Below are 22,605 nucleotides of genomic sequence, written 5' to 3'. Positions count from 1 at the left end.
GCCTTCAAACTATGATTCTGCCAATGTCACTGCAGCTCCTTTAGAAGAAACCTAAAGATCTTATAAGCCCAGTGAGTCGAGCAAAAATTAAGATATGCACACTGATGAATACATGTTATAAATTAATCATGGAGTCAAAGTGTCAAATATTTCTGTACATTGTACTGTACTGTACTTGCCTAATTGCAGGCTAAAAAGTCACTTTCTTCACACGTGTTATACAATTCATTTAACTGCTTCTCCAGCGGTCTGAGTTAATTGTCCCTTGAGTTTGCCTTTTTCCAGTGAGGGTTCATTCTTAATCAGTTTTACAGCATACATACGATAAAATTACTTCAACAATGTATTTCAAGCCTCATAAAACCCCTTGCAAAAAAATAAATGTGCACGGTTTTGATATCACCCTTCTTGAATAAGTCAGACAAAGAAATCAACATACAGTGTTTCACAGGAGATTTCATATTGCATTTATAACACCAGTCAGGTTACTTAATTGACCAGACTGGGCAGATAAGCTTTCCCACCCTCAAGGCCTCCAATCTGTGAACATCACAGCTAAGATGCCAACTCTACCTATGTAGTACAGTGTCTAAAAATGTCCTATGAAACTTGTGAAGACAGACAGAGGGTTGCCAACAGACCTCCTATGCCCATCTGTTGCCCCCTAATGAGTTTAATTCACATGTCATACCCATATAATGCAAGCTGTAACGTGGGCACTGGTAGATACTGTACACTTCACTTCAATTGCACTGTTGTCTGGAGACCAACAAAGTGTGTCTGCTCAGAATATAAAGGCCCTGTGGAAATGTTAGTGTCACTGCTTTTTAGGTCAACAAAAGCAGAAAAAAACAATGTCATGTAAATTAATCTATGGAAAATATGAATTAATCTGTGAATTTGTGAAATATCCTTTCAAATATTAGGGTTTAATGACCTTTGGTACTAATTTGCATCAAATAAATGTATTCTGTAGTGAAACAAATCCCAGAGTTATCAACAAATCATAATTAAATATATAATAAAGTGTGAATGTGCCTTCCCAATAAAACAGGGGAGGTGGGTGATTCCAGTCGGCTATGCATTATACATTACACACCATATCTACTTTTATTTTTACCATTTGAAATGTTAAAAAAAAAGCATTTCATTGCACAGAAAAATTGTTGTAAATAGAAGAGATTTAAAATCAGGAATTGTGTAAACTGTGCTACCTGTAAGGCTGTATATTTCATAACTGAAGTAAACACAAAATAATTGAATATATATATATAAAATACAAGTCAAAGAAAGCATTGCTATAGCTTTAATATCCGGAATGCTGTGTAACCATGCCATGTGTTCATATCTTTCGTTAATCCTGCTGACACTGTGACTCTCCATAATCCCCTGTAGCCAGATGTATGCCATAATCCCAAATTATATAAACAGATAAACTTCAACAACCTTCTTAATGTTTTGAACTATTTACATTTTTATTTATTTTCCAAGACATCATTTGCATTTAAACCACCCAAAAAACAAGACAGAAATATTTTACATGCATTTTCATGTCCATAGAATCGGGCTTTGATTTCATGCTTATATCAAGGCAAGACTTTGATGGTCTGAGTTTCACTTCTCAGTTTTCCTGGGTTTAGGACTTTATAAAGGAGCACATCGAGCAGACTAATATTTTAGCCTGTATTCTGGAGCTGTATTCCCAGCAACAACAACTATATATCTAGCCAAATTATAACCCACTGGTTCATGTGGCATTACTGCGCTTATGGTCATCAGCCACAGCTTCAGTACACCCTGAGGCTTCCTGGGACAATCTTGCTGTGGTATTGATCCAACCTAACGTCTTTGTGACCATGTCTGGACACAGGCAGCAACATTGTTTGATGTCTTTATCTTCAGCAGCTAGATGCTCATGGTCCAGTGGTGTAATAATGAACCCCAGACACACATTCAGTTAATGAAGCAGTCCTGTATGGGATGCAATGTCACTAACAGGCACCACACATGGTACCGGTTTTGGAAAACTACCCCTCTATACGTGGAGGTCCACAGCAAAGAGGAGTCACAAACAAATATGCAATTAAATGTCTTGTTTCTTGAGGTATACCTGACAGTCAACATGCAAAATGGACTTCCCCAGGAAAACCACCCTAAAATATAATACATCAGTATGCAAATATTTCAGGGCATTAATATAGATGTTTTCAGTTTAATATTTGATGATTTTCTGCAAACATATTTAATGAGATAGAAACACAGATGCAATGGTTACTATATACAATCCTAGCACCAGGTGTAAACTGGCAATATTACATCCTTATGCTCTCCCATTCATTTATGTCTTTCAGCTGTTAAAAGACAGAGTTTCCATGATTCACAGAAAGCTATTTAGATCTTGTTCTCAAATTCTTTGTTCCCCCTGAGCCACATTACAAAACCCTGGCCGACAACTTAAAATTGCGATGAAAACAGAGTGTTTCTGGTCATCAGAAAAAAGGGTCATTACAGAGCCAGGAGGATGAGTTACAAGATTATCTATCTAGTAATACAAATAAAAATAAATCAGAAATATACATCTTAACTGAAGCAAACTACAATCCTGGTTGAACTTCGCATTTCACCTGATGCCATAGATAGGAGAAAAATAAATGGGAAAGAAATGTCGCATGTATCTTGATAAAGTGATAAGATACATTTGTAGAAAGGCCAAAAGCTTTAATGAAAATTGGAAGTGGACAGATAGAAGTCCTCCACTGGAAAGCAACTTTGTCATGGTATTAAAGAAAGAATAACCACAAAACAAATTATATTCAACATAAAACCAATCAAACAAATGCTGTTTGTAACACTGGTATGTTCGACATAGACAGAGCATTAGAGAGAGAGATGAAAATAGTTGTTTGACCCCTAAACCAGTTAAGAAGTTCGGTTCAGAAAAACACGATTAATAATTACATTTAAGTACTTAAAAATTTAATTTCAATTTTTTTTTTTTATTAATATGCATTTTTAGGACTTCCTAAATTCCCTTGGGTTAAAGTGAAATCCTTTGCTACTCTTCATTGCACTAATTTCCACATTAAATGTCTTAAGCATTTAAATGTCAGGACTGAAGAGAATATAGTTTGACACAGAGGGGGGCGATAATTGTCCAGTTTTAATTGTGTCAGGAAAATGAGTAAGTAAGTGATGGCCTATGGGAAGAAGACAAATCTTACCCCATTACCTAGTATCCCTCAAGCAGTCTAGTACTAATATAAATGAAAAGCAGAGCCAAATTTTAAAACAGAAAGTGCTACATACAGCTCTATGGATCATTCGAAACTCATGCACTTACCCAGATTACATATTAATCTATGCCTCAATGCCTGAACTATAACGCAAAACTGAAATCACAGCATCCTGTCATGATTTGTGTGTTTTGTTAAGCAGCCAGGAGGAATACAGCAGAGTTTACAATACAAAGAAAGGATTTTCAAGTTCATCTTTAGACCAAAAGAGACAGAAATTCAAAGATTGGCAGTACAACTGGGCACACCATTATCACATTTCATAGTTTTTGATTGACTATACAGGTATCTTGTAATTATTACAAATATTTGAGTTTCTAAAGAGCGATTAATGACAAAGCTGATATCGAAGAAGAGAACACCAGTTTCTGATAATTGGAAAGTCATGAACCTGATAGTTTGGCCCTGATGTGTCAGTTCAGAGATTTGGTATTAAAGGCACAAGATAATAAATATTTGTAAAAATATGTTGACACTTTTTCTACTTTCTGCCAGTAAATCAAAACATGTATAATTCATTTCTCACTTAATGGTAACACAATCTGACTTCCAGAAAGTGAATCATGTTAGTAGAAGTGAATTATGTATCTTTGAAGGTAAGGATCATAACTTCTAGCCTCAAAAAGGATACTGGTGGCAGGGGATGTAAACATTTAATACCACAAATAATCAAACATTATACATAAGCTTCTTTGGTTGATAGCAGTAATTTTCAGAAAGAATGAGGACTGAAACTTGTGGTTTATTTTGATAAATGCTGTACCATCTAACTTGTCATACCAAAGAACATATTTCTTATTCAACCCAGACATTTTTCATCATCGAGTCGAAATACATTTCACAGCTAGCCTACATCAAAGACGCAACTTCATCAGAATAACAATATCACATCAGGGTTGGATGCTGATAATAAATACCTGCATGGCAGATTATAACGGTCTTCTGCTGAGCTTTCGCAGGCATCCCGTATCAATGGGAATTGGAGAATTGCATTTGCTAAGCTGTTGCCAGATGGCTTTGATGGGTGGAAAACTGACTAGACAAAGCAAACAATTTTTTGTCACTATTAATAACTGGCTCTTAGCAGAACCATGTGTACATTAATTTGCATAGCTTTTAATCACTAGGAATGGTACATCTTAATTCAGAAACCTTAAAATAGTTATAAAACTTATGCTGGAGTTTATTGTTTTCTAATTAGCAGTAATGTACTGTGTTTGATGCCACGGAATGGATTTATTTGCAAACTGTAAATAGCCTCCTACTCATAGTAAAAGCATTAAAACCCCTTTTATATTAATTCAATTAATTCATATGTTGGGTTTTATTTTTATATATTATTATATATTACATATTATTTTTATATTTATCATTTACAGGGAGGTTTCTTACACACTTACAGCTGTTCTACCCCAAGCCCCTTGCTTTAAAAAAAAATATATATATAGGAATGGCAATATTCTATTCAATTAAAACTGTCTGATATTCTCCTTCTTAGAGACAGACTGGGGCAAGAATGTGTAGTGAACTGAACTGAAAAAAAAAACATCTTTATCATAAGAAAATGTTTTTCATAGGTCTCCTTTATACATAAAAATAAACCAGTTTAGTTTAAAGTTTTGATTTCAGAAAGGCCTGAAATTATTTAACTCTAACAGTGTACTTTAAATGTCACGCTGTAGTAAGACCATCAGATTATAACATTTGAAGAGGACAATTACATTATATTATGAATATTAAAGGTGACATTATGAAATAAAAGATCATTGCATGAATCTCATGATAAAGCATTTGTTTCTTACAAAAAGATTAATGTTGAGATACTTTCAAAATAGTTTTAAAGTCTGCATCTGCTCTGCATTATGAATCAATACATATATTTATGCATGTATAATATAAATAATTTTTAACAGTAATGTCTACCTTTATAATTACACCATACACGTTTCAGATTGGTATAAATCCATGCATTTACTCATATGAGGAATACTCCTGGAGTCTTCAACTGATGACACTAAAAAAAAAACATTCTTCATCATTACAAAGGCTACTATTTATAATACTTTTAATCTCCTAAAAGCCTTTTAGCTGGAGGGCATGAATCTCTCTCAATATTTACAAATCACATTTTAGAAAAATATTGACAAAGTTCATATGTACACCATAGTCTGTACTCTCATTCACCATTGTTTACTTTATTTCACTTTGCTGGCCTTTGAAACACAAATGCATCAATAAAATACATAAACATATACAGTCAGATAACCTTTGTCATGAAGGCTTTTGTACTACCATTTTCAGTAGTCAAAATAAACTAACAACTTCCAGCTTTTTAATATAACAGTTACTGCGTCCACCCCAGCATTTTCAATTGTCAATGCTAGATAATACACCTTGTGTGACAGAACCCTTCCCCTCAACCCTACAAGCAGGCCACCTCTGGTGGAAAGCTCAAGGCATGCCATCTGTAATGAAGAGAAGCTCACTGAACCACCTTGTGGATCAGCTGCTACCACCAACTTCAGAAACCTGGGTTTGCCAAATATTAATAACATCAGAATATGTAGGACTAATTGCTTTTTGCCCCTTTTCATGGAATAACATGAAGATAATTGTCATAATTTGTATGTTACAGTTTGCCTACACTACCGAGTCTGAAGGGAGGTCTCAAAAGTCAATCACACCTCACTGGGGATGAGAATTGGGAATTAGCCCATTCACCTACATCTCTGCACCTAAAACGCAACATTCTGTGTTTTGGAATACCTTCCTTATATAAATAGGACGTATTAGCCATGTGAGACCCCAACACACAAGTATTGGAGATTATTTATGGGCCATCCTCACTGACAACAACAGAGAGCAAAATTCCTCAGCATTGTTCCATTTTGGTGATCAGTGCTAATTGTATGTATTTATTTATTCTAGATAAGCAAATGGGTCTCCATCTCCATTCATTCAATTTTGACACGTGAATGCTCAAGTTAAACAATGTTACAAAATAAGATATTTTGTTTTTAAGTGTCCTTCCATAAAACCCAGACAACTATAGTATATATACATTGAAATAATCAAGCATGATGATAAAATAACCAACCAGAAACAACATTACATAGCATACTGATGAATCTTCCACAGATGTGTAATAAATCACCTTGTGGCTTCAAAATGACAAAATTACAGGTGAAGCTACACTTTAAAGCACATTCAAAATGAATAATACAGGTAGTGTAGGAAAACCATTTTCTATTCACTTTGGTTAAACCCCATTTATTTCAATTCCCCATTCAAATAATGAATAGAAATATGATGACAGCAAATATATGGATGCCGATCATGAACCCTGTGCACCCTACTGTCAGAAATAAATCACATGCAAGATCCACTCATATTCTTCAGAGAAACAGCTACTATATTGTGGTGGTACCAGGGCTTGGATATATGCTTTCATACATGAACTGGAACACTAAAACCTTACGTAAGAAAAATATTTTTAAACTTTTAAGTTCAGCCTTGAGCAGTAGCCTATAAGTTTCTCATCTTACTTTCTAATTCATCTCAGACCAAGAGCTTTGAGAAACGGCACTGGATTACTCACTCTTCAATTTATGCCAGCTCATGTTCATTGACTACAGACTCTTAACAGAAAACGGATTTGCAGCCATAGATCCCTTAACCAAAAGGAAAAGAAAGAAAAAAAAAAACATTGTAAAATGACAACCATCACAGGTGGGGATCAATAAACTGAATACATGTCATTGAAACCCACACCTAGAAACTGAACTTGTTGAAATGAAATGTAATACAAGTGCACTAAAACAGTTAGTTCTATACGCATTTTATATAAGTGTTTTAACTGAATTGAAATATTAGGTTAATTCAGTCAAGAGTATAATTGATTTATTGATCTATGATAGTGCTTGTGAGTTTACCGATTGAAGTTTATTGATAAGCATTTCAATTTTTAACAGAAAACCCATTAAAACATGAATATGAAGCCTTGACTGGATTGTTCTTCCTCTTATTAACAAATATAGCCAAGGAGAAAGCAGAGCGAATCGAATGTAGGGCCCTGCAATGATTCAAAGCTATTGCTACTATTAAATGTATGTAAAAAAATATGTGAATGAGGCCTTTCAGTGCTGTCAGTTTAAAAGTCAAAGTTAGTGCTGAGCCAGCTAGAAACTAAAATGTACTGAAGTGAAGAAACCGAGAAATCAAAGGTGATGTCAGCTTGCAATCATTCGGTTTGTGTTTACATTTCAAATGGCACTTCTTACACCATGTCCTAAAGTAATAACACACCCTGATGGATCTCGGAACAAGACTGAAGAATAAGAAAAAAAAAGACGTGTAATAAAGATTTTAAATGTGAACATTCTTACTCAGGCATCAATTGTTCTTTCTAATACTATGTTTTTTGGTTTCCTGTTCTTCAATACACATGTACTGCCCTTTCAAGCTCACCCCCTAATACTGCCCATAAATTTGAATCCATGTAACAGTAAATCACAGGAAACCTTCAAGTATGTTAATAGTGGGGTGCATGTGTACTGTTAATTATCATCAAGTACTTCAACCTGTACTAACAGAGTTTCACTGTAAGTGAATCTTTAACTCACTTCAACCACTATGAGCCAGGATTTGTTTTGATGGGACTTTGCTGGAGGATAAATCAGCATCTTTATGTTGTTATTTATTACTGCAGTCTGTGAGGTCATTAATTGATGTTTTTCACCTGTAGGTCAAAGGTCAGTGGAACATAAACTGAGTTTGGCAATCCAGGGTTTGTCCGTTTATCAACCCTATACTGTAGATTAAAGGCAAACAGTAATAAATTGGTTCTATAGAAAAGGGCCTCTTGCTTAATGTGTTCTTTGTACTTTTCAGTTTAGTACAAAGCAAAGCTTGTTTCACTTGACTGCAAAATTTTATTTAATTTAGAAATGAAAGTTCCAGGAAAAGAAGTCCAACCCATTACTCAACCCTGAAATATGCTCAGGTCCAGGTGCAGCAAACACACAGATATTTAGGCTGTCCTCCTTTTCTTGGTTTGCATACCTCTGCCTCACCTATCTCTGTCTCATAACTTAGGAGTCTATAGGACTATATAGGAGAAAGAAAAGGCTGGAAAAAAAATATTTTTCTACTGAGACATTTATTTATGAAGTATGTTCCAAATTAATATACCAAAAGCTTAACTATAAGCATCTGACTTATTCACAGATACCAAAATATTTGAGGTACAACAACATAAAATGTGTTTATATACATACAGGCTCATGGCCGATTGTCTCTCAGATCATTTGTATACCATCCCAAATAAAAATAGGGCAAAAGGCTCAAGGATTACATGAACACAGTCATCCTCAAATGTCTGTAGTATATTTTTCAAAGAGGATGCCGTTATCTATTCAGGGATACAAAGATATTATTAATCCAGGGATTAGAGCCAAGAAGAACGAAGAATACTATCCTCACCCCAAGACCATCTGCACATTATTTCCTGCTTCCATATACATGTGTGTAGTGTACATGCATATTGTCAAAATTATGGGGTTTTGAAATTATACGTTAAATTAAGGGTTCAATTAAGTAACTGAGATCTCAGTTGGAACAAAAACATTCAGGACTTGGGCTGGGAACCACCAAACTAATTGGTAATGGGGCTACCTGGGCTTGAAGTTCAGTTGAGTGATGATGGGTGAATTGGGGTATTTCGTCTGCATTCTTCTGGATGAGAGGGAAATGTACACTCCATTAGAAGAAGTAGCACACTTACATACACTCACCTAAAGGATTATTAGGAACACCATACTAATACTGTGTTTGACCCCCTTTCGCCTTCAGAACTGCCTTAATTCTACGTGGCATTGATTCAACAAGGTGCTGAAAGCATTCTTTAGAAATGTTGGCCCATATTGATAGGATAGCATCTTGCAGTTGATGGAGATTTGTGGGATGCACATCCAGGGCACGAAGCTCCCGTTCCACCACATCCCAAAGATGCTCTATTGGGTTGAGATCTGGTGACTGTGGGGGCCAGTTTAGTACAGTGAACTCATTGTCATGTTCAAGAAACCAATTTGAAATGATTCGACCTTTGTGACATGGTGCATTATCCTGCTGGAAGTAGCCATCAGAGGATGGGTACATGGTGGCCATAAAGGGATGGACATGGTCAGAAACAATGCTCAGGTAGGTCGTGGCATTTAAACGATGCCCAATTGGCACTAAGGGGCCTAAAGTGTGCCAAGAAAACATCCCCCACACCATTACACCACCACCACCAGCCTGCACAGTGGTAACAAGGCATGATGGATCCATGTTCTCATTCTGTTTACGCCAAATTCTGACTCTACCATCTGAATGTCTCAACAGAAATCGAGACTCATCAGACCAGGCAACATTTTTCCAGTCTTCAACTGTCCAATTTTGGTGAGCTTGTGCAAATTGTAGCCTCTTTTTCCTATTTGTAGTGGAGATGAGTGGTACCCGGTGGGGTCTTCTGCTGTTGTAGCCCATCTGCCTCAAGGTTGTACGTGTTGTGGCTTCACAAATGCTTTGCTGCATACCTCGGTTGTAACGAGTGGTTATTTCAGTCAAAGTTGCTCTTCTATCAGCTTGAATCAGTCGGCCCATTCTCCTCTGACCTCTAGCATCAACAAGGCATTTTCGCCCACAGGACTGCCGCATACTGGATGTTTTTCCCTTTTCACACCATTCTTTGTAAACCCTAGAAATGGTTGTGCGTGAAAATCCCAGTAACTGAGCAGATTGTGAAATACTCAGAGCGGCCCGTCTGGCACCAACAACCATGCCACGCTCAAAATTGCTTAAATCACCTTTCTTTCCCATTCAGACATTCAGTTTGGAGTTCAGGAGATTGTCTTGACCAGGACCACACCCCTAAATGCATTGAAGCAACTGCCATGTGATTGGTTGGTTAGATAATTGCATTAATGAGAAATTGAACAGGTGTTCCTAATAATCCTTTAGGTGAGTGTAGATAACAAGTCAAGATACATGTAAAATGTGATTAACATTTTTTGAAACCATTTTGAAACGGTTAATAAATAAGTGAACCATCCAACGGTTTATGCAGTTTAACATTTTCTGACAGTTTTTAGTAAAATGTACAGGTGAAAACAATCTTTATTTGCCATTTTATTTGAATGCTAAATATTATAAAGTGTTTCAAATTTCAGGACAATGAAGCTCTGTGGGCTTTCTAGTGACAGTATAAATGTATTGAAAGCATTCTGATGAATAAACACACTGACAGGAGACTGAAGGGCCTGGAAAGATTGATGTGTTTGAGGCTCTGTGTCTGTGGAGGAATGCTAAATAATGACAGCTTCTTCAAACATTTAATTTAGCATCTTCTCCCCAGGAGAGTGGAAATTCCTAACTCTCTCCATCTGCTAGCTTGTACAGTAACAGACTAATCATCAGGGATAGAGGTCACTAAAACAAATACCTGCTTTTCTCAGCAAATTATATTATTAGTATAAAAACAAAATAAGGAAACCTAGAAACTAGCTACAGAATTGGAATGATTAACAACAACAAAAGAAAACATCATATTCATCAAATAATCAGGAAATGAACAGCCTGTAATGATGATCAAAAACAAGGGGACACAATCATTCCTATACTAATCATACTAAAATAATTATCATGCATAACACTTATAAGACAAGAATAATTTGGGGGTAAAATGTCCTGGTATTTGGTAAAGGACATGATGATGCTGATCCTTAACAAGGGGCACAGGACAATTGGAAGCAAAACAGCCCCATAACATCAAAGATCCACCAACATATTAATAATAGGTATGACAATCTTTTCTGTATGCACATCCTTCATTTGACACCAAACCCATTGCTGCTATGTGTTGCCAAAGAGCTCTATTTTTGTCTCGTCTGACCAAAGCACCTGGTTCCAATCCAAGTGCAAATGCCATTCAGCAAACTCCAGGTGCTTACTTTTTTGGTTGCTCTGAATAAAAGCTTTTTCCTGGCAACCCCTCCAAATTAGCATGAACGGGGCATGTAATTGTACATTTGGAGACTTGGTGACCCCATGATGCAACCAAGTTCTGTAACCGTGGGCCTTGGATTCTTCTTTGCCTCCCAAACCATCTTACTCACTGTGCATAGGAGCAAGATGTACTGGTGTCCTCTAACAAGCAGGTTTACCACATTTCCACTGGTTTTGAACTTCTTAAGTATTTCCAGTTTAGTGGAAAGTTGTGTATATGTTTTTAGCCATTTTATGTATAGCCATTGCCTGATTTATGAAGGTCAACAACCATTTGTCTTTCATTTGTGAGTTCTTTGCAATTCCCCATGCTGATGGATGACAAATGGTTTTTACATGTGTGTTCTCATTTTTATACCCTAGTGAAACAGGAAGCTATGGAAGACCACAATACAGTTCCTCAAGACTAAAAAAAAGTAGAATGTTATTGCAGATTTTATTTGATTTTATTTTATTTAAAATAATCTTTAGAGGTGCCAATAATTCTTACAATATTTTTGAGAGAAAATGTGTTAAAAATAAAAGTTATCTGAGCAACTGTATATAGAAGAAGTACAAAGAAACTGAAGGAATGTAGTCTTTTCCATATATTCAAGCATAAAATACAGCTCACTACCTCTTTTTGAGGGTGTTAGCAATATACTGTATATAAGTAACCAAAAATGTTGCTTTAAATTTGAATGTAGAAAAAATAACTAAAATGTTATTTACGAGTTAGCAGAAGAACTGGAAAAGGAAAAGGTTTTGTGATGAAAAAATGCCACCTTCTGCAGTCTCATTTGCACCTTATTTACCATAAGAGCTCCACTAACTTGTGTTAATTTGTAACATGTTGTAGGTTATTAATAACTGCCTCAGATAAAAGCAGCAGCTACATGACTGACTGTCAATATAATAAAACACATCCTCATATACATTATACATTTATAACATGTATCGAACTAAATAAGTGTTAAAGACGAGCTTGGCTTTTCCTAAATCAACAGGAATTAAAAAAAAAAAATCTAATGCAATATTATCACTGATAACTGTTTACAAACATAAGAATGGATTAGAGGTCAACAACAATTAATCACCCTGCTACAATGTAAAAATCCAAAGGGGAAAACAAATGTTTTCACTGAATAAATCATTCAATATCATAATACTTCATAAAACAAGTGCTCATTTTGCAATGTAGCCGTTATGCATTCAGGATTGGGATTTAACCTGATAATTATCTTTCAGTTAATAATCCTTCATGGACCAATCATTTCAGAGATAGTATTTACAAAGCCAGGCTGTTAACCCCCTTGTACAGCCTTTTGTGCTATAATTTGTACCTCAAAGCAATCAGATTACTCGTAATCTAAATGACTTGTGTCCTTAGTGGACGGATAAGCTATAAGCACCAGGTTCCAAATGTACAGTAAGCTTGTGTATGCTCTAAACCACTGTGGAAGACTTGTCGGTTATTTTAAGATAAAGAGGAAGTGCTGCTCCCCTTCGTCAGATATAAGAAATATAACATAATAAAAGAAAGTTCCAGTAGTTAGCAGCAACCTGCACCATGACAGATACACAGACCCCTGTAATTCTCTGTGTTGAGGTATGGATTGACAGAAAATGGTCATCCAATACCTCACCAGGATCACTTATTAAATATGAGCAAGAACATGCCAATATAAACAAACAATTTCAATAACTCTTAAAACCAAAATCTACCCCCTTAGGATGCTTTCCCCCAGTCTTCCTGCAGTGATTTCTGTGTAAGATTAATCAGTAGACCCAAATGGCCACTTGCAAAATGAGAAGTGAACGAGGTTAGTGAACCAGTTTCAATTACAAAGGATCCCTTTTATCTGGATACAATTTATCAATAATTAATGGCAATGCACTTCAACTAATGGAACAGAAGAGTTTTTTTACACACTATAATGTTACTCCAGATACTAACGCTTACCTGAAGGATATCAGGGGGGAAACACAGTAGCGATAAAGAAATAAGGTCTTGATGCTGTCGGTGCTACCAGCAACTACACTATTTACCATTACTGCTCCTTAGGATGTGCAGTAATACAATTCAATACATTATTCAAATTCAGTTATGAGCTAAAGGGAGGGAGCATAGGACAAATCACAGTTAAACACATTACAGAGAACTGTACAACAACATCAACTTGCTGATTCACAACAATTCTCCAAACTATTATATGGCTAAATGTTATATCTTAATGTATACCTCTTTTATGTATACGTGTCTAAGACTAACCATGCAGTTATTTCCAAAAATATGTATGGGTTATTCATGTTTTGAATTGGGTATCTTTAATTAAAATCTATTCTTAAAGTGTAGGCATGATGTTATTACCTAATGAGCAATTATAATGTGAAGATCTCTTAATTGTAGGCTTTCAGAAAGGGTTTACATTAATGCTGGAATGAAGCTTACTTATTTTCTGCTGTACAGCCCTTACCCCATTATCCACTGGTTATGAGCCGATATACATTGTGTCATTCTTTTCAGGTTTACCACAATCAAAATGGTAAACACCAAAAACACCCGTGAAGAACGCAAACAAATCATACCAGGCTATTTTTAATATTCATAAACATTCAGCTTGAATGAGATGAACTCACCCACAATGTGCCCCTCTGGTACATTTAAACCCCTGGGCAGCCACACTGTTTTTCTTCCCTGCTAATGAATGGCAGTTGGCTTTGGGTATACAAATCCACAGCTATACTAAGGCAGCACTGGCTCTGAATGAGTCTTGCAGGAGTATAATTACTAGATGTCTGGGCACAAGCCATTTTTCAGTAGTAAGGTTTGTAAACTTTTCAGTCTAGTTTACTTGTTTCTTTGAAAAACTGTTGCTGCAAGTTTCATTCAATTCTCTCTAACATCTTGCTGCTCTGTCCTCACTCTGTCCCCTAACAACTGAAAACAGCCTTTTGGCATCAGAAGCTAACTCACCAGGTTACAGAACAAAATAAATTGCTAGGGATGTATATAAAGCAACAGAGAGCAGTTTTAGTAACCACAGAGAAAGTCCAGATTGGCACAGGCCCACTGCCTGAAAAAAATAAAAACACTTATTTTTAATTCAGGAAACATTTGGTTAGTAAGTCTGACGTAAGAATAACCATGGCAGAGAAATCCATTAAACCATTGCCAACAATTGGTTTTTCCAAAAACACATACCATCTAATGACCATCTGCTTTGTGTCTCATAAATTTCCAGTAAATGGTTCATTTAAAATGGGAGAAAAAATATCTCCCACTATTTTAAAAATAGTCCTTAGATTAGATCCTGTGATTTCATGCTTGACATTAGATTTTTTCCTCTTAATTTACCACTGAGGAGTTGTAACAGACTTACAAGTTCTTGAATTTTTTAATTGTTACTTCCAAAGCAGTGACATAAGAGCTAGCAGTCCAGTTAACTTTTCTAGGCCAGTGTTCTTGACTATTCTTATACAATTTAAGAATTTGTACTCAACTATCTGAACTGAAATTAATAAATTGTGATAAATCGAATTGTCAACATTTTCCTTTGGAAAAACTAAATCCTAAAAAAAGTTTAACAAATAATAAAACTAGGGGATAAAATGGATAGGGATCAACAAAAACATGTCTCGATAGTGAAATTAGATTTTAACAGAGCTGGATGGAAGGCATGCATTGTGTCTCTCCAAATGATTACTGACATGTACAAATATGTTGAATTTATCTAGAAACTCTATAACAAAGATGCTCTCCCAAAATTCTTTCCACTTTCCACTTCCCACTGACTGGGCACCTTCATCTCCTATTGTGTTATTTTCTCAGTTCCATGTTGATTCTAAAGAAAGCTTTACAAAATTAATATACTACCAAAATATTTAAAGACTCCCTGGTAAAATATTGATGTCTTTACACATTCCATGGACAAAATGTCCTCTGTTCACATCACTTACATTCTTGATTTCAGCCTTCAGCTTTCCTTTGTGTCATGCAATATCAGTATTTACAGATCCACATAAATTACCATGATTCAATTCAGAGAAGTAAAGTAAAGTTCTGTATTGCCACGATGAGTTGTACCCACATTGCACACAGCAAAGAGCAGCTAATGAAGTGTGAAATATAAATAGGTACAGTACGCATGCTGAAAAACCGGGAACCACTGTTGGAGGCATGGACTGTTTACAAGCCTGCATGTAACATAATTATCATTGGTAACTTGCTGAACTGAATAATCACTTAGAACATGTAACAATTTAACCTGGGGAAAGTTTAACCGATTACACAAAAGTATTATTTTACTGAAAAAATAATACAGAACATCAACAAAAACAAGTCAAGTTTTTGAATCCATTTAAACTGAAATAATAATATCATGTATCCACAAAATGTGCTCTGCCCAGTCTATTTTGGTTGATAACCAACAAAAATATATAAATATAAATAATCCCTCACAAAAAGGGTTTCACAGCTGAACATTAGGATGATGATATATTTTGATATAGGTCAAAATGAAAGTCATGAGCAGATTTTGTACATATGTGCTATAAGTGTTTTTGGAGTAATTGTTTTAAAGCTTTAAAAATGTTGAAAGACAAAAATATGTAAATTAATCAAAGTGTCCATGTTCAACTAATTTCAGCAAAACGTCTCATGAATGAATCCCTTATTTCTTACATTTAGGTATACATTGTTCTCTTTGGGATGACCTTGATATTGCCAGTGAGGCTTAGTTCTATGAGGTCTCCGTATTTGTTCTGCATCTGGCAGACGTTACTATAAGCATCTCTCTTTTCATATATAATGTGTATGTATTTAAATGTAACAAATATGATGCATATGAATTAGTCACTTAGACAACTGTTTATGCTGACCAATAATGGAAACAAAATTCAAACAGCTTCAAAAGAAAATTAATAAAACATCTTCCATAAACTTTAAAAATCCCCACTATGGGATGCCTGGCAAAACAGAGTGGTAAGACATATTGAAAACACACACCAGTTTGACACAGGTTTTCATAACACAAGCATTTTCCTCGAAATAGTAGAAGTCCTGTCAAGAAACACTGCCTAGTAGTGATTAATTACCCATTAAAGAGAAGTCTTCTTTTTTTCCCCCACCTTCAAGCATGTCCTTGCTGCTAATTACTGAAACCAGCTGACCTTCCCATATCCTAGTTTCCTTGCCATGGCCATCATTTGTTCAACTCCACAGAGACATGCCAGACATGGAGCCAATTTATTTCTGCCCCATTCCCACTATGTTCTGAATTGCAGCCCCTAGGCTCCTCCAAGAATAAAAAATGATAATTCCTACATGAAATATCTCCACGTACTCTCTACAAAAGGCAGCACTAACAGAGACACAGGCCGACAGCAGAGTTACCTCATATCCAATTTTGTTCAAAAACCAAATATGAGCTAAATAATTATATATCTTTTTTTTTGTATTATTATTTTTTAATGACCTTGGCTGGCACAGTAGTTATACTGAATTATGAACTCACTGATAAAGTTTTCACAGGTAATTTACTGCACTGTTAATTTTCCTAATATGATCTGACAACATAGCATGCATGTGCCACATTTCATAAAACAAAAATGAGAAAAAACCTGCAGTGACAAATGTAGCTTTTCTTATTAAAAATAAATACCAAAGCCCAGAAAGGGATTAGAAAGAAAAAAATACATTGCACACTCACCTGGATCAACACTAGGCTTTTTTTGCTAGTGTGATTATAAATTAATACCAGATTTTGATTGGTGCTTCTTTGTCATTGCACAGACACTTCATCCAGTAGCAGAAACAACATGCAGACAATTGCAGGTGTGAACTAATGCAGTCTTTCTACATCATTAATTCATAGATCATTTGAACATTAGAGTCAAAGGCTCATAAATATCAACAAGACAGAACTATAATTAAACTGTCGCCTAAGCGTATAATCTTCAGTTATAGGTAACCAAAAGTAGCAAAAACCACACAATAAGAATGGTATCATTTCAATGTAATGTTTGGCATTTAGGCAAATCAGCGTAAGACTTTAGATATAGTAAAGACAATTTGGTGAGAACATGCAAATTGCTATTAAAGTAGGAAGAAGGTTACTTTATGAAAATTAAGTTCCTACTTTTAGTTTTTTGTCTTCTCAGTTAATACACTCCAAAGTCAATCACATGCTTCACTGTCTAAAAATGACCACTAGATAAGACTTCAACAAGAAATAATTCAGTTCTTATGCCACTTAAACTTAATTTTATTACAGTGACTCTGTATTTAATGGATACGTTAATATGATGATACACACAGCTTCATTGTAAACCCAAAAATAAAGCACTAAATATCTGTCTGATGTAAAAATGTGACACCTGGAGGCGTATTTAGGTGAATGCAGAAAGCCATTTGTCACCATCAAGAGTGCCATCCTCATCATAAAATTATAGGCCATGACAACATCGTGTTGCGTGGAATCATTATTACCTGTCATGCCCTTCAACATTTGCAGAAGGTACAGAATTGAAGGTACAATATGCTGCTGATCACTACTTTCTATGGCGTACACAGAGACCAGATCATAATACTTGATCTAATTTGAACTGAAAACCCTGCAAAATATAAAATACCATAGGATCATATCAATCAATTAATATAGGCAGTGTTAATAGATTTTAGATGTCTTAATGTGTATTTGATTTATTGATTTCTGTATTACACTAAAATATAGTCACGGGTTAAACACTCCATATTCCCTTTTTGTCATAAATGTTGTAGAGCTGCACACACCATGACAGATGAGATTCACAACTTCCTGCTTCCATATAGCAGATGATTTTTGTGTACAATATTGTATAATTCTAATAGAAAAAAAAACAGCCTCTGAATATGGAGTTAAATGTCATGGGGATTTGAACACTTTGGAAAGAAAGAATGTCTGCAATGACCTTAGAAGGGTGGGGTCTCGTTTGTGTCATTATTTGTGAGGCATGTGAATGCCTTATTTTTCCAAAAGCACAGTCTTCTTTCAGAGAGCACTAGGAGCATGTTTTCAAAACACTGCGGACTCTAGCTCTTCTTCACTTACAGTACTAGAGCTGAGGCTCGAGAAACACTTGCAATGCAGTGCGAATCTGTTTTACCTGCGCAGCTCCAATCTCCGATGAGTTCAATACCTGCTGGCCTAGCTGAAACTGAAGATTTCACACACTTCTGATTCTTTCACACCATGTATTTTGATGTCCTATGTGCAGTGATACTACTAGTGCCATTCTTGCAAATACTTGATATTTAGTGACACAGCATCACAGAGGACATGGCTTGTTGGACACTTTTCTACAGAAAGCAATAGCATAGAAAGGCATATCTTTTCACTTTTACAAGCCTTGAACACACACTATGGGGATGAATGGCCTTGTTTGTTTGTTCCAGCTCTAACCATACACTCTCAGTTGGATTGAGATCTAATAGTTTCACACAAAATACATGAGAGTGTTAGTTGTGTGCATCTGAAAACAACTTTTGTTGCTTTATTTAATCCCAACTGGATGGTTTTAGATGTAGTAGAACACACTATTTAATTCCACAGAATAATACAGATAGTTAGAAAATGTACATAAACATTACATATTCTTTAAACTATACAAAAATCCAACTAAAAGATCAGTCCCAGATCCATCCAAATGTTTACCTTAAGTTACCAGATTGCTTGGCATTTCCAGAGTATATGTAAATAATGAGGATTCCCTTGGCTGCCAATGAATACAGCTTATAAGACATGTCTGTTAGGTGCCTTCTATTTTAATGGCCTGCAGAGAAGGGAAAAAATGAATATGCACCTCTTCGCACTCCGACTCCCACTAGTTCAATCAATTATACAAGGCACAAGCAAGAAATTGATATTGCAATAGTCATAATCAAATACGTATGTAAAGATGTGCTCCAAGCTCAACCATTAATTCAACATTCAGGCATCAAGACAACTGTCTGAATTAAATAAAGAAATAAAACATTTTCCACAAGAAATTATGTTTGTTGCCCATATAGGATATAAAGCATACAGATACAGACAGATCTTCAATGTCAAACTCTGTACTGCTAAATAAATATCTTTTAACAAGACACATTGTTATGACACTAATGGAAAAAATGTATTATTTTCCAGTGCTGGACGTGAAGGTAGGGAATGACTGGGTGTATATGGATATCCGAGGCCATTTTAAAGAACAGCACTGCACTCATCCAGTAAGGAATTGCATATGGAAGTAACTAGAGGAATGATTCATTTTTATGACAGGCTTACAGGGTCCTGGAGTCCTTTATACTTTGAAGATGTTTTTCCTGGCACGTACCCTATCCATTAATTTCAAACAAAGTCTGTAAGAATGCCATTTTTTGGATTGTATTTGTGATCAAAAGCTTCTCCTGCCCTACAATACGTTAATGGCGAGGTTCTTTCCTTTATCAATAAAACACATCTTTGTGAAGTGAAAGAAACAGAAATCTGGAGTTGGTGACAGTAACATGCATTGTCGTGACCTGCCAAGAACAATGGTATCCATCCCACTGAGACTAACCGAGTTTACATTGTAAAGGCCCATGAAATCTTCAAGGCTAAATTTGGTATAATGTGCTTAATGGTAGGGAATCCCATTTGATATGATAAGTGTCCTGGGAGAAATGTAGCAGGAATTACAACATGTGGATGTCCATCAATATTTCATGTTAGTTTCTAATACTGTTCTTATTAAGATTGTATTATAAAATGTCCCGTGTCATGTCTATATAAGAATCTTCCATTATTAAATTATTTATTTGAACTTTCAGCTTTATACGTTTAGAAAAGCACCACATAGTGGTTGTAATTCTTTCGGTAGAGGATTAAACCCGACAGCTGGGTCTTCTGTGGTCTGTGGTACAATCTTCAGGTGAAAAAAATATAATAACATTATTGAAAATATTAAACACTTTTATAAAATGACAGTAAATATGATCAAAAGTAACTGAAACACTTCTAATACTTAATCTAAATATTTGTTAAAAAACATAACACCAAATGTTTCCCTGTTAAAAATAGACTACTTCTCTTAATGATTTATCCAGTCATGTGTGACAGTTGTATAGATTTAGATTGATTTATATTTCTATATTATATTCTAATTATATTAAACAGTCACATATAGCATGTGGAGTTGTTCAGCTCAAAAACAACTATTTCTACCATGTTACCTAATTGTAAATAGAATATTATAATCAAGCTTCTAAGATTGTTGCACAGAGACTTATGCATGCATTCATACAGTGTACAATAATAATAATGCTGTATATGAGCAGAGTAAACTCATTTTAGTGTTTTTCAGTGGCCTTTATTATGTTGACAAGCAATTGAGGATGCGAATGATAAATGCAACCACAATGAGCTCAGCAACTGCATATTTTAGCCTTTTGCTTTTTAATTAAGAATTTGAATAATGAGGAAGATAACAAAGCAAAACTTTTGATCAATTAGAAATGACAAAGAATGCCATCATGATCAACTGAAGTATATTACATTTCTAAATGTTATGGTTAAGGCTGTAAGTAAAATATCCATAGCATAAAATAGCAAAATCATTTGTTTGACTATGATTACCCTTCACATGTACGACCCACTAAAGGTCAGTCAAAGCCGGTTTAGCCTCATATTAAAATATCGGACAGAGAATAATAACAGCAAGATCATTTTTAAAATGTTTTCTGGCAAGAAAATGTAAAGAATAAATCACATGCTATGAGCTTTTACCTTATCTTTTACTTCCACATTACTCTTTATTTGTCTCTGAAGGGCATGAGGACATTACAAGTAGCTATGTATTTATATATATATATGTGTGTAAAATATATAATCGCTTAAATCCCACTGATCTACTTGTTAAATGGGCCAACATTTGCATATTAAATTCCTCTCCTAAGTATGATGATTTTCTAGGGCTTATCCCAAGAAACAAAAGGATGCTTTTGGTGCATCCAAAGGGTCTCCTTTTCATACTAAAACATCTCATCCCTCCTGAATATCAGCATAGACTCTCCACAGTGCATGTAGATTCCCCTAGTGTAGCCAGGTAAGAAAGCTGAACAGGAAAAGCTTTTAATGACAGGTCACTCTATCTTGATGCATCTTCATACTATATATAGAGCATAATGACTGATATAGGACCAAAGAGGATTAGAAATAAAATGGGACTCTGGCTTCCCACTACAGCTGGTCAGATTGAAGAGGTACTTTAGAAAGGACACATTTAAATCCTCTCACTTGGATACTGCAGCTCTTAAATAAAATGTTACAATATTAATGACAGCTTACTAGCCACGAATATGGATTTTACTGGACACGAGTTAAAAGCTTGTGCTTAAACCCAACCGCCAGTAAATAACTGATCTGTAACGTGCAGGCTATTGCTTTTCCATATTATATATTATATAACATAATGAGAAAGATGGATGGATGTTCATGGACTTTGAAAAGTTTATTATGGAGAAAAACACATTCATATATCAGAAGTACAACTAACAATATGGTGCAATAAGTCCAACATTACAAAACCCTAAAACAAACACAGTAAAGTAAAAATGCCGTTGCACATATATTTACAGGTATGTAGCTGAAATAGCTACACATGTAAAACCAAACAAAAACCTCCCTGGCTGGTCAATGTGTAGCTTTATTAATAGTAAGTGCCTTTTTACACCTGTGTGGCAGAACCATTTGCTCTGTAGTGCAACTTTGTGCATCTCCTGAAACTTGTCCTGGCTCCGTTTATTCCCGATCATTCTCGCTTTCAGATCGATACATTCAAATTGACCTGGCAAACGATATCGGCGCCTGTATAAAAAGCCAGGACTATTTCTGAGTTGTTTCTGCGCCTCCGCCGTGCAGTTTCAATAACAAAAAACTTCACTTGGGCTCTGAATTCGCGTTTCGTAAATGACTATAAACATGTGCTTACCTGTAGTGCGCTGAAAACCGCTGTCAAAATTGCCAAGTGGACGGGAGTTTGGTCCTGTGGGCGGCAGGTACGGCTGTCTCCTCTGACTCGGGCTGGGGATGTTTGACAATGATGTCCTGCGTGCTGCTGAGCATGGGCTCCCTCCGCGCATGCGCATCCCGAGCCCTCCAGGGGCAGCAGTACCTGCGCTCAGAAGTGCCCTACTTTCTGCCCGCACTGTGGCACCAGAGCCGCGGTCACTGGAGGACAGCGATGGCATGGATTCTGGCAATATGTTTTTATTATATGCATATATATATAT

At 35.7% G+C, this 22,605-nt stretch overlaps 1 protein-coding gene across 1 annotated transcript in view; it reads right to left on the bottom strand.

Moving 5' to 3' along the window:
- The window catches only part of znf385b (zinc finger protein 385B), an 82,082-nt gene extending 59,677 nt beyond the window's left edge, over window positions 1-22,405 (bottom strand). The window contains exon 1 of the mRNA XM_066687964.1: window positions 22,305-22,405. The gene's annotated coding sequence lies outside the window, so the exon portion shown is untranslated. The remainder of the gene's footprint in view (window positions 1-22,304) is intronic.
- Between the last annotated feature and the right edge of the window lie 200 nt (window positions 22,406-22,605).

The sequence above is a fragment of the Amia ocellicauda genome, chromosome 16, assembly GCF_036373705.1.
Source record: "Amia ocellicauda isolate fAmiCal2 chromosome 16, fAmiCal2.hap1, whole genome shotgun sequence".
Lineage (NCBI taxonomy): Eukaryota > Metazoa > Chordata > Actinopteri > Amiiformes > Amiidae > Amia > Amia ocellicauda.
Note: the sequence above shows the minus strand (reverse complement) of the source record. Positions and strands in the feature narration are given on the sequence as shown.